Source organism: Arachis ipaensis, chromosome B10, assembly GCF_000816755.2.
Source record: "Arachis ipaensis cultivar K30076 chromosome B10, Araip1.1, whole genome shotgun sequence".
Lineage (NCBI taxonomy): Eukaryota > Viridiplantae > Streptophyta > Magnoliopsida > Fabales > Fabaceae > Arachis > Arachis ipaensis.
In genome coordinates this window covers 109385507-109396186 of record NC_029794.2, presented here as the reverse complement: position 1 = coordinate 109396186, position 10680 = coordinate 109385507, and positions in this window count along the sequence as shown.

Here is a 10680-nt window from a genome sequence, read left to right as displayed (position 1 = left end):
ATTGGATGAAGACAGCAGGAAAGCAGAAGTTCAGAGGAACGAACGCATCTCTATACGCTTATCTGAAATTCCCACCAATGAATTACATAAGTATTTCTATCTTTATTTTTTATTTATTTATTATTTATTTTCGAAAACTCCATAACTATTTGATATCCGCCTGACTGAGATTTACAAGGTGACCATAGCTTGCTTCATACCAACAATCTCCGTGGGATCGACCCTTACTCACGTAAGGTTTTATTACTTGGACGACCCAGTCCACTTGCTGGTTAGTTGTATCGAAGTTGTGAATGAAAAACGATTTATTAAGACGTGCGTACAGAGTTTTTGGCGCCGTTGCCTGAGATCACAATTTTGTGCACCAAGTTTTTGGCGCCGTTGCCGGGGATTGTTCGAGTTTGGACAACTGACGGTTCATCTTGTTGTTCAGATTAGGTAACTTTCTTTTCGTTTTCTTTTCACAAAAAAAATTGTTTTCAAAAATCTTTCAAAAAAAAATATATTTTCAAAAATTTTTCCTTTATTTTCGAAAAAAAAAATTAAAATAAATTTTTTCAAAAATATATTTTTCTTCAGAATTTTTAAGAATGAATTCTAGTGTTTCATGATGATTTGTTGAATCCTGGCTGGCTGTAAGCCATGTCTAATCTTTTGGACTGGGGTTTCAACTTATCATCACAAGAGCTTGTTGATTTTCACATACTTAGTTGCTCTATACATGGAAAGTATCAATATCTTCTAAAGCTTGGCTTGTTAGTAAGCCATGCCTAACCCTCAGATTGGAGCTTTAGACTAAGAGTACACGATTCCTGGAATTCATATTAAAAATTTTGGAATCCTTATTTTTCTTTTTCAAATTAATTTTCGAAAAATCCAAAAAAATTAGAAAATCACACAAAAAAAAAAATATTTCATGTTTCTTGTTTGAGTCTTGAGTCAATTTTAAGTTTGGTGTCAATTGCATGTTTTAAAGTTTGCATAAAATTTTCGAAAAATTCATGCATTCATAGTGTTCTTCATGATCTTCAAGTTGTTCTTGGTAAGTCTTCTTGTTTGATCTTGATGTTTTCTTGTTTTGTGTCTTTTCTTGTTTTTCATGTGCATTTTTGCATTCATAGTATCTGAACATTAAAGATTTCTAAGTTTGGTGTCTTGCATGTTTTCTTTGCATAAATTTTTTTTTCAAAAATATGTTCTTGATGTTCATCATGATCTTCAAAGTATTCTTGGTGTTCATCTTGACATTCATAGCATTCTTGCATGCATTCATTGTTTTGATCTAAAATTTCCATGCATTGCATCATTTTCATGTTTTTCTCTCTCATCATTAAAAATTCAAAAATAAAAAAGAATATCTTCCCCTTTTTCTCTCTTAAAATTTCGAAAATTAGATTTGACTTTTTCAAAAAATTTTAAAATCTAGTTGTTTTTATGAGTCAAATCAAATTTTCAATTTAAAAATCTTATCTTTTTCAAAATCTTTTTCAAAAAAATCAAATCTTTTTCATTTTTCTTATTTATTTTCGAAAATTATAAAAATATTTTTCAAAAATCTTTTTCTTATCTTTATCACATAATTTTCGAAAATAACATCATAAATTAATGTTTTGATTCAAAAATTTCAAGCTTGTTACTTGCTTGTTAAGAAAGATTCAAACTTTAAATTCTAGAATCATATCTTGTGATTTCTTGTGAATCAAGTCATTAATTGTGATTTTAAAAATCAAATCTTTTTCAAAACTAATTTCAATCACATCTTTTCAAAAATATCTTTTTATCTTATCTTTTTCAAAATCATATCTTTTTCAAAAATTTGATTTTAAAATATCTTTTCTAACTACTTAGCTTCTTATCTTTTCAAAATTGATTTTCAAATTTGTTTCAACTAACTAACTAACTTTTTGTTTGTTTCTTATCTCTTTCAAAACTACCTAACTAACTCTCTCTCTCTAATTTTCGAAAATATCTCCCCCTTTTTCAAAAATTCTTTTTAATTAACTAATTATTTTAATTTTTTATTTTAATTTTATTCCTAATTTTCGAAAATTACTAACCTTTTTCAAAAACTAATTTCAAAAATCACTAACCATTTTTCAAAAATAATTTTCAAAAATTCTCTTTCTCTCTCATCTCCTTCTATTTATTTATTCATCTACTAACACTCCTCTTCATCTCACATCTCTGCTCTCCTCACCCTTGTGTTTCTTTCTTTACATTACATTCTTTTCTTCTTCTACTCACACAGGGGAACCTCTATACCTGGGTAAAAAGGATCCCTATTATTATTATTTTTCTGTTCCCTCTTTTTCATATGACCAGGAGTAAGGACAAGAACATTCTTATTGAAGCAGACCCTGAACCTGAAAGGACTCTGAAGAGGAAACTAAGAGAAGCTAAAATACAACAATCCAGAGATAATCTTACAAGGATTTTTGAACAAGAAGAGGAGATGGCAGCCGAAAATAATAATAATGCAAGGATGATGCTTGGTGACTTTACTGCACCTAATTCCAATTTACATGGAAGAAGCATCTCCATCCCTACCATTGGAGCAAACAATTTTAAGCTGAAACCTCAATTAGTTTCTCTAATGCAACAAAACTGCAAGTTTCATGGACTTCCATCTGAAGATCCTTTCCAGTTCTTAACTGAATTCTTGCAGATCTGTGATATTGTTAAGACTAATGGAGTAAATCCTGAAGTCTACAGGCTCATGCTTTTCCCTTTTGCTGTAAGAGACAGAGCTAGAGTGTGGTTGGACTCTCAACCCAAAGATAGCCTGAACTCTTGGGATAAGCTGGCCACGGCTTTCTTAGCCAAGTTCTTTCCTCCTCAAAAGCTAAGCAAGCTTAGAGTGGATGTTCAAACCTTCAGACAGAAAGAAGGCGAATCCCTCTATGAAGCTTGGGAGAGATACAAGCAACTGACCAAAAAGTGTCCTTCTGACATGCTTTCAGAATGGACCATCCTGGATATATTCTATGATGGTCTGTCTGAATTAGCTAAGATGTCATTGGATACTTCTGCAGGTGGATCCATTCACCTAAAGAAAACACCTGCAGAAGCTCAAGAACTTATTGACATGGTTGCTAATAACCAGTTTATGTACACTTCTGAGAGGAATCCTGTGAGTAATGGGACACCTCAGAAGAAGGGAGTTCTTGAAATTGATACTCTGAATGCTATATTGGCTCAGAATAAAATATTGACTCAGCAAGTCAATATGATTTCTCAGAGTCTGAATGGAATGCAAGATGCATCCAACAGTACTCAAGAGGCATCTTCTGAAAAAGAAGCTTATGATCCTGAAAACCCTGCAATAGCAGAGGTGAATTATATGGGTGAACCATATGGAAACACCTATAATCCCTCATGGAGAAATCACTCAAATCTCTCATGGAAGGATCAACAAAAGCCTTAACAAGGCTTTAATAATGGTGGAAGAAATAGGTTTAACAATAGTAAACCTTTTCCATCATCCACTCAGCAACAGACAGAGAACTCTGAACAAAATATTTCTAATTTAGCAAACTTAGTCTCTGATCTATCTAAGGCCACTGTGAGTTTCATGAATGAAACAAGGTCTTCCATTAGAAATTTGGAAGCACAAGTGGGCCAGCTGAGTAAGAAGATCACTGAAACTCCTCATAGTACTCTCCCAAGCAATACAGAAGAGAATCCAAAAGGAGAATGCAAGGCCATTGAATTGATTACCATGGCTGAACCTGGGAGGAAGGTTGAGGACGTAAATCCCAGTGAGGAAGACCTCCTGGGACGTCCAGTGATCAATAAGGAGTTTCCCTCTGAGGAACCAAAGGAATCTGAGGCTCAACTAGAGACCATAGAGATTCCATTAAACCTCCTTATGCCATTCATGAGCTCTGATGAGTATTCCTGTTCTGAAGAGAATGAGGATGTTACTAAGGAGCAAGTTACCAAGTACCTTGGTGCAATCATGAAGCTGAATGCCAAATTATTTGGTATTGAGACTTGGGAAGATGAACCTCCCTTGTTCACCAATGAACTAAGTGATCTGGATCAACTGACATTGCCTCAGAAGAAACAGGATCCTGGAAAGTTCCTAATACCTTGTACCATAGGCACCATGATCTTTGAAAAGGCTCTGTGTGACCTTGGTTCAGGGTTAAACCTCATGCCCCTCTCTGTAATAGAGAAACTGGGAATCTTTGGGGTGCAAGCTGCTAAAATCTCATTAGAGATGGCAGACAACTCAAGAAAATAGGTTTATGGACAAGTAGAGGACGTGTTAGTAAAGGTTGAAGGCCTTTACATCCCTGCTGATTTCATAGTCCTAGATACTGGGAAGGATGATGGATTCGAAGACCCTTCCTAGCCACAGCAAGAGCTGTGATTGATGTCAACAGAGGTGAACTAGTTCTTCAATTGAATGAGGACTCCCTTGAGTTTAAAACTCAAGGACATCCTTCTGTAAACATGAAAAAGAGGCACAGTAAGCTTCTCTCAAAATAGAGTCAACCAGAGCCCCCACAGTCAAACTCTAAGTTTGGTGTTGGAGAGTCTCAACAATGCTCTGAACATCTGTGAGGCTCCATGAGAGCCCACTGTCAAGCTATTGACATTAAAGAAGCGCTTGTTGGGAGGTAACCCAATTTTTATTTATCTAATTTTATTTTTATTGTTATTTCATGTTTTATTAGGTTCATGATCATGTGGAGTCACAAAATAAATATAAAAATTGAAAACGAAATCAAAAACAGCAGAAGAAAAATCACACCCTGGAGGAGGATCTCACTGGCGTTTAAACGCCAGTAAGGAGCATCTGTCTGGCGTGCAACGCCAGAACAGAGCATGTTTCTGGTGTTCAACGCCAGAACAGAGCATGTTTCTGGTGTTCAACGCCAGAACAGAGCATGTTTCTGGCGTTGAACGCCAGAAACAAGCAGCATTCTGGCGTTCAGACGCCAGAAATGCACATTGAAGAAGAGCTGGCGCTGAACGCCAGAAACAAGCATCTGGCTAGCGTTCAACGCCAGAAATATGCTGCATCTGGGCGTTGAACGCCCAGAACAAGCATCAATTCGGCGTTTAAACGCCAGAATTGCATGCAAAGGCATTTTACATGCCTAATAGGTGCAGGGATGCAAATCCTTGACACCTCAGGATCTGTGGACCCCACAGGATCCCCACCTACCACCACCCACTGTCTTCCCTCTTCTCAATGTTCATCCTCTCTTCCCAATAAACACTCTTCCCCAAAACTCTTCACCAATCACCTCAATCTCTCTTCCCTATCACCACTTCACCACTCACATCATCCACTCTTCCCCATAAACCTACCTCATAAACTCCACCTACCTTCAAAATTCAAAATCAATTTTCCACCCAAAACCCACCCTTATGGCCGAACCTTACCCCCCTCCCTTCCTTATATATAGCCCTCCATTCTTCCTCATTTTCACACCACACAACCCTCTCTTCTCTTCTTGGCCGAATACACCTCTCCCTCCTCTCCTCCATATTTTCTTCTTCTTCATCATCTATTCTTTCTTCTCTTGCTCGAGGGTGAGCAATATTCTAAGTTTGGTGTGGTAAAAGTATAAGCTTTTTTTTTTTCCATTACCATTGATGGCACCCAAGACCGGAGAATCCTCTAGAAAAGGGCAAGGGAAGACAAAAGCTTCCACCTTCGAGTCATGGGAGATGGAAAGATTCATCTCCAAAGCTCATCAAGACCACTTCTATGATGTTGTGGCCAAGAAGAAGGTGATCCCCGAGGTCCCTTTCAAACTCAAGAGAAATGAGTATCCGGAGATCCGACATGAGATCCATAGAAGAGGTTGGGAAGTTCTAACAAACCCCATCCAACAAGTCGGAATTCTAATGGTTCAAGAGTTCTATGCTAATGCATGGATCACAAGGAACCATGGTCAAAGTAAGAACCCAAACTCAAAGAATTATCTCACCATGGTTCGGGGGAATTACTTAGATTTTAGTCCGGAAAATGTAAGGTTGGCGTTCAACTTGCCAATAATAGAAGAGAACGCACGTCCCTACACAAGGAGAGTCAACTTTGATCAAAGGTTGGACCAAGTCCTCATGGACATATGTGTGGAAGGAGCTCAATGGAAGATTGACTCAAAAGGCAAACCGGTTCAGCTGAGAAGACTGGACCTTAAGCCTGTAGCTAGAGGATGGTTGGAGTTCATTTAACGCTCAATCATTCCCACTAGCAACCGGTCTGAAGTTACTATAGACCGGGCCATCATGATCCATAGCATCATGATTGGAGAAGAGGTGGAGGTTCATGAGATTATACTTCAAGAACTCTACAAGGTGGCTGACAAGTCCTCCACTATGGCAAGGTTAGTTTTTCCTCACCTCATTTGCCATCTATGCAATTCGGCTGGGATTGACATAGAAGGAGACATTCCCAATGAGGAAGAGAAGCCCATCACTAAGAAAAGGATGGAGCAAACAAGAGAGCCCATTCATGGAGCTCAAGAGACGCATGAAGCTATGAACAGTGCATATGTCTTTTGAAGTTGTTGTTTTAGAATGTTAAATATGTTGGCTCTTGAAAGAATGATGACAAGGAGACATGTTATTTGATAATCTGAAAAATTATAAACTTAATTCTTGAAGCAAGAAAAAGCAGTGAATACAGGAAGCTTGCGAAAAAAAAAGAAAAAAATAGCGAAAAAAAAGAGAAGAAAAAGAAAAATCAAGCAGAAAAAGCCGAAAGCTCTTAAAACCAAAAGGCAAGAGCAAAAAGCCAATAGCCCTTAAAACCAAAAGGCAAGGGTAATAAAAAGGATCCCAAGGCTTTGAGCATCAGTGGATAGGAAGGCCTAAAGGAATAAAATTCTAGCCTAAGCGGCTAAACCAAGCTGTCCCTAACCATGTGCTTGTGGCGTGAAGGTGTCAAGTGAAAACTTGAGACTGAGCGGTTAAAATCAAGGTCCAAAGCAAAAGAAGAGTGTGCTTAAGAACCCTGGACACCTCTAATTAGGGACTTTAGCAAAGCTGAGTCACAATCTGAAAAGGTTCACCGAGTTATGTGTCTGTGGCATTTATGTATCCGATGGTAATACTGGAAAACAAAGTGCTTAGGGCCACGGCCAAGACTCATAAAGTAGCTGTGTTCAAGAATCAACATACTGAACTAGGAGAATCAATAACACTATCTGAACTCTGAGTTCCTATAGATGCCAATCATTCTGAACTTCAATAGATGAAGTGAGATGCCAAAACTATTCAAGAGGCAAAAAGCTACAAGTCCCGCTCATCTGATTGGAGCTATGTTTCATTGATAGTTTGGAATTTATAGTATATTCTCTTCTTTTTATCCTATTTGATTTTCAGTTGCTTGGGGACAAGCAACAATTTAAGTTTGGTGTTGTGATGAGCGGATAATTTATACGCTTTTTGGCATTATTTTTAGTATATTTTTAGTAGGATCTAGTTACTTTTAGGGATGTTTTTATTAGTTTTTATGTTAAATTCATATTTCTGGACTTTACTATGAGTTTGTGTGTTTTTCTGTGATTTCAGGTATTTTCTGGCTGAAATTGAGGGACTTGAGCAAAAATCAGATTCAGAGGTTGAAGAAGGACTGCTGATGTTGTTGGATTCTGACCTCCCTGCACTCAAAGTAGATTTTCTGGAGTTACAGAACTCAAAATGGCGTGCTTCCAATTGCGTTGGAAATTAGACATCCAGGGCTTTCCAGCAATATATAATAGTCTATACTTTGGCCGAGTTTAGATGACGTAAAAGGGCGTTGAACGCCATTACATAAGACTTTCTATCTTTATTTTTTATTTATTTATTATTTATTTTCGAAAACTCCATAACTATTTGATATCTGCCTGACTGAGATTTACAAGGTGACCATAGCTTGCTTCATACCAACAATCTCCGTGGGATCGACCCTTACTCACGTAAGGTTTTATTACTTGGACAACCCAGTGCACTTGCTAGTTAGTTGTATCGAAGTTGTGAATGAAAAACGATTTATTAAGACGTGCGTACAGAGTTTTTGGCGCCGTTGCCTGAGATCACAATTTCGTGCACCATCTATATAACCGAATTATACATCTCAACATAATTTTGAGTAATATCATTCAAACAATTTCTTTTTTAAAATTTCATTTGATAAAAAAGTATTCAAACACAAATTATATTTACATCAATCAAATTTTAATCAAAATTAATTATGCAAAAACATATTAACTCTAATATCTGTTTACAAAAATTAATCTAAATACAGACTAATACAACATTTATGTCAAATTCTATAAAAAAAATAGAATAATGTCATAGAACTAATTTTTTCAGTCAATATCAATCAATTCTTTTTAAATTATTTTATTTATATTTAATTTTGAACCCTAAATCATAAACTCTTAAATCTAAATCTTAATAATATATGTGTTCTGATGTGTTACCTGAAACTCAGATGAATTTTAGATTTAGAGGTGAGGTCCAAATGCCTTCTTGTAAGGGTTTCAACTTGAATGCCGGTATGATGGTTGGTCTGACATCTCTGCCTGGACGGTTGTAGGGGTACCTGTAAAAAACTCTGATGCTTAAGTTATAAAAGTTTAATCAAGTTTTAAGTGAAATTGACCTGGAAAAAAAAAACCTATATGGTGGGTATTTATATAATAGGAAAGTAGGACTTGTCCTTTCTTGTAAATGACTCCTGAAGATCATGAACGGTTACTTCCCTTATAGTGTGGGAGATAACCCCCATGTTCTGAAATAATTGGGTGGGGGGAGGGGGGAGAGAGCGTTAAACTTGCTCCCCAAGTCGGATCAAGTATAGGTTTTGGAGACCCGTATCTAAGCCTATTCGACCTAGGTGAATCAGGTCTTCTGTAGTGATAATTGCGTCAACTTTGACAGGCCCAATTTTGGGCATAGCTTGTATGTTAAAAAGGAAGAGTGGAATAGGCTTATGACACGCAAGCCTAGGTATGAACACTGTCCCAACCCGAGTTTTGATTCTCTGGTCGGAACTCGGGTAATAAGTCAGTCAAATAGTCAACCGTTTGGTGAAGTTGAAACATCAATGTTGTGGTCGGGCTCAGACTCGATGTGATTTTGAAGAGATGTGTTGTGCTTTAATATCTCCCGCGTCTTTTCAGTTTCTATCGGTTTATTGTGCCTGCATTTAAAACTACTTAAAATATCGATGAATTTACCTCAATACCTCTACTTTCAGTAGCCTATAAATATTTGTTCTACTTTATTTCATCATCTTCTTCTTCTTTCGAATTCTCAAAACTTTACTCATTTTTTCAAATTCCGCTTCTGCCATTTGCTGTTCATGCTTTCTGCCTGCTTTTCTCGCTCTTCTTTTTCGTCTTCACACTTTAAGGTTAGTTTGTAACACCATGTTACCCTAAACCCTTACCTCTAGCTGTAAAGCAGAGGATAACAAAGTGTCACGAAAGTTCTAAAGCTGATAATATATAATATATATCCAAGAGTTTATATAACTAGATGCCCGATGAAGGAGTAAAGCTCAAAATCGCATAAAGCTGAATTACAAAACGCGAAGCGTTCACATACAGATAACTAAACGCATAGGCACGGACAAAATAAGACATAATATATATAAAAACTCGTAGATAGCTCCAGAGTACACAAGATAATAATTAAATTAAGCAAGATATATATATAAGTATGATATACAAAAAGAGGACTAGTCACAACCTGCGGAGTTTAGGCTGGCTAGTCAAACTGAATACAACAGACTTTTGAAGTTTTAAAATAGCAACAACCTATCTCTCAAAGTTTTCAAAAATAAAGCCTCTAAGGCAACAAAGTTATAAAAATACAAAAGATGAGAGAGTAACTACATTGAACATATCAAACTACAAAAGGTGATAAAAGATCCTCCGCTCCGTTACCATCTCGCAACTCACTGAGGTGGGTTACAACCTGCATCTGAAAAATAACAACAACATATAGTACGAGAACCGGAGGTTCTCAATATAGTAACAGTGCCCAATATATAAGATGTAAGATTTCAGGACGCCAAAGGCAATCCTAAAACTTCACATCGAATACGGATATTTAAGCTTAACAAAATTAACTTAAACCATAAACCATAAACAGGGTTATATAAACTTAGGGAATTTCTAACTAATACTAATCACACCGCCGTATCCCGAAGCCTTCACCAACCTAACCACAGCTACGATCCCATCGCCACCGCCTTCCTATCCTCTTCAATGCTAGTATAACACATTTAATGCAAACAAGTAAAGCACAAATAGTATTCATGTATAACAAGTAAATCATCTAGCATTTAGACATATTATTCAATTAGGCATAACTCAAGTAATCAAAGCAAACAAGCATGTAAAAAAATGCATATGATGAATGTCTATCCTATTTGGTTCGTGATATCACTTGTCGGTTCAAAATGCCAACCTGACACATCTTCGGGGATGTCGCCTTTCTGCCACGCCAGGGATATAGTTCCCTGCACACTCTTGTAGCAGAGAATCTGCTACGCCAGGGATATAGTGTCATGCACACTATTGGCCCGTGGATATAGTGCTCGGCACACTCTTTGGGAGACTGCCTCAGTCCTCACATCCGAACATAGGCGGGAGACTGTCATAGCCTCTATGACGGAGAACAAAGTATATCACAATCACATAATCAATCTCATCATCCAGC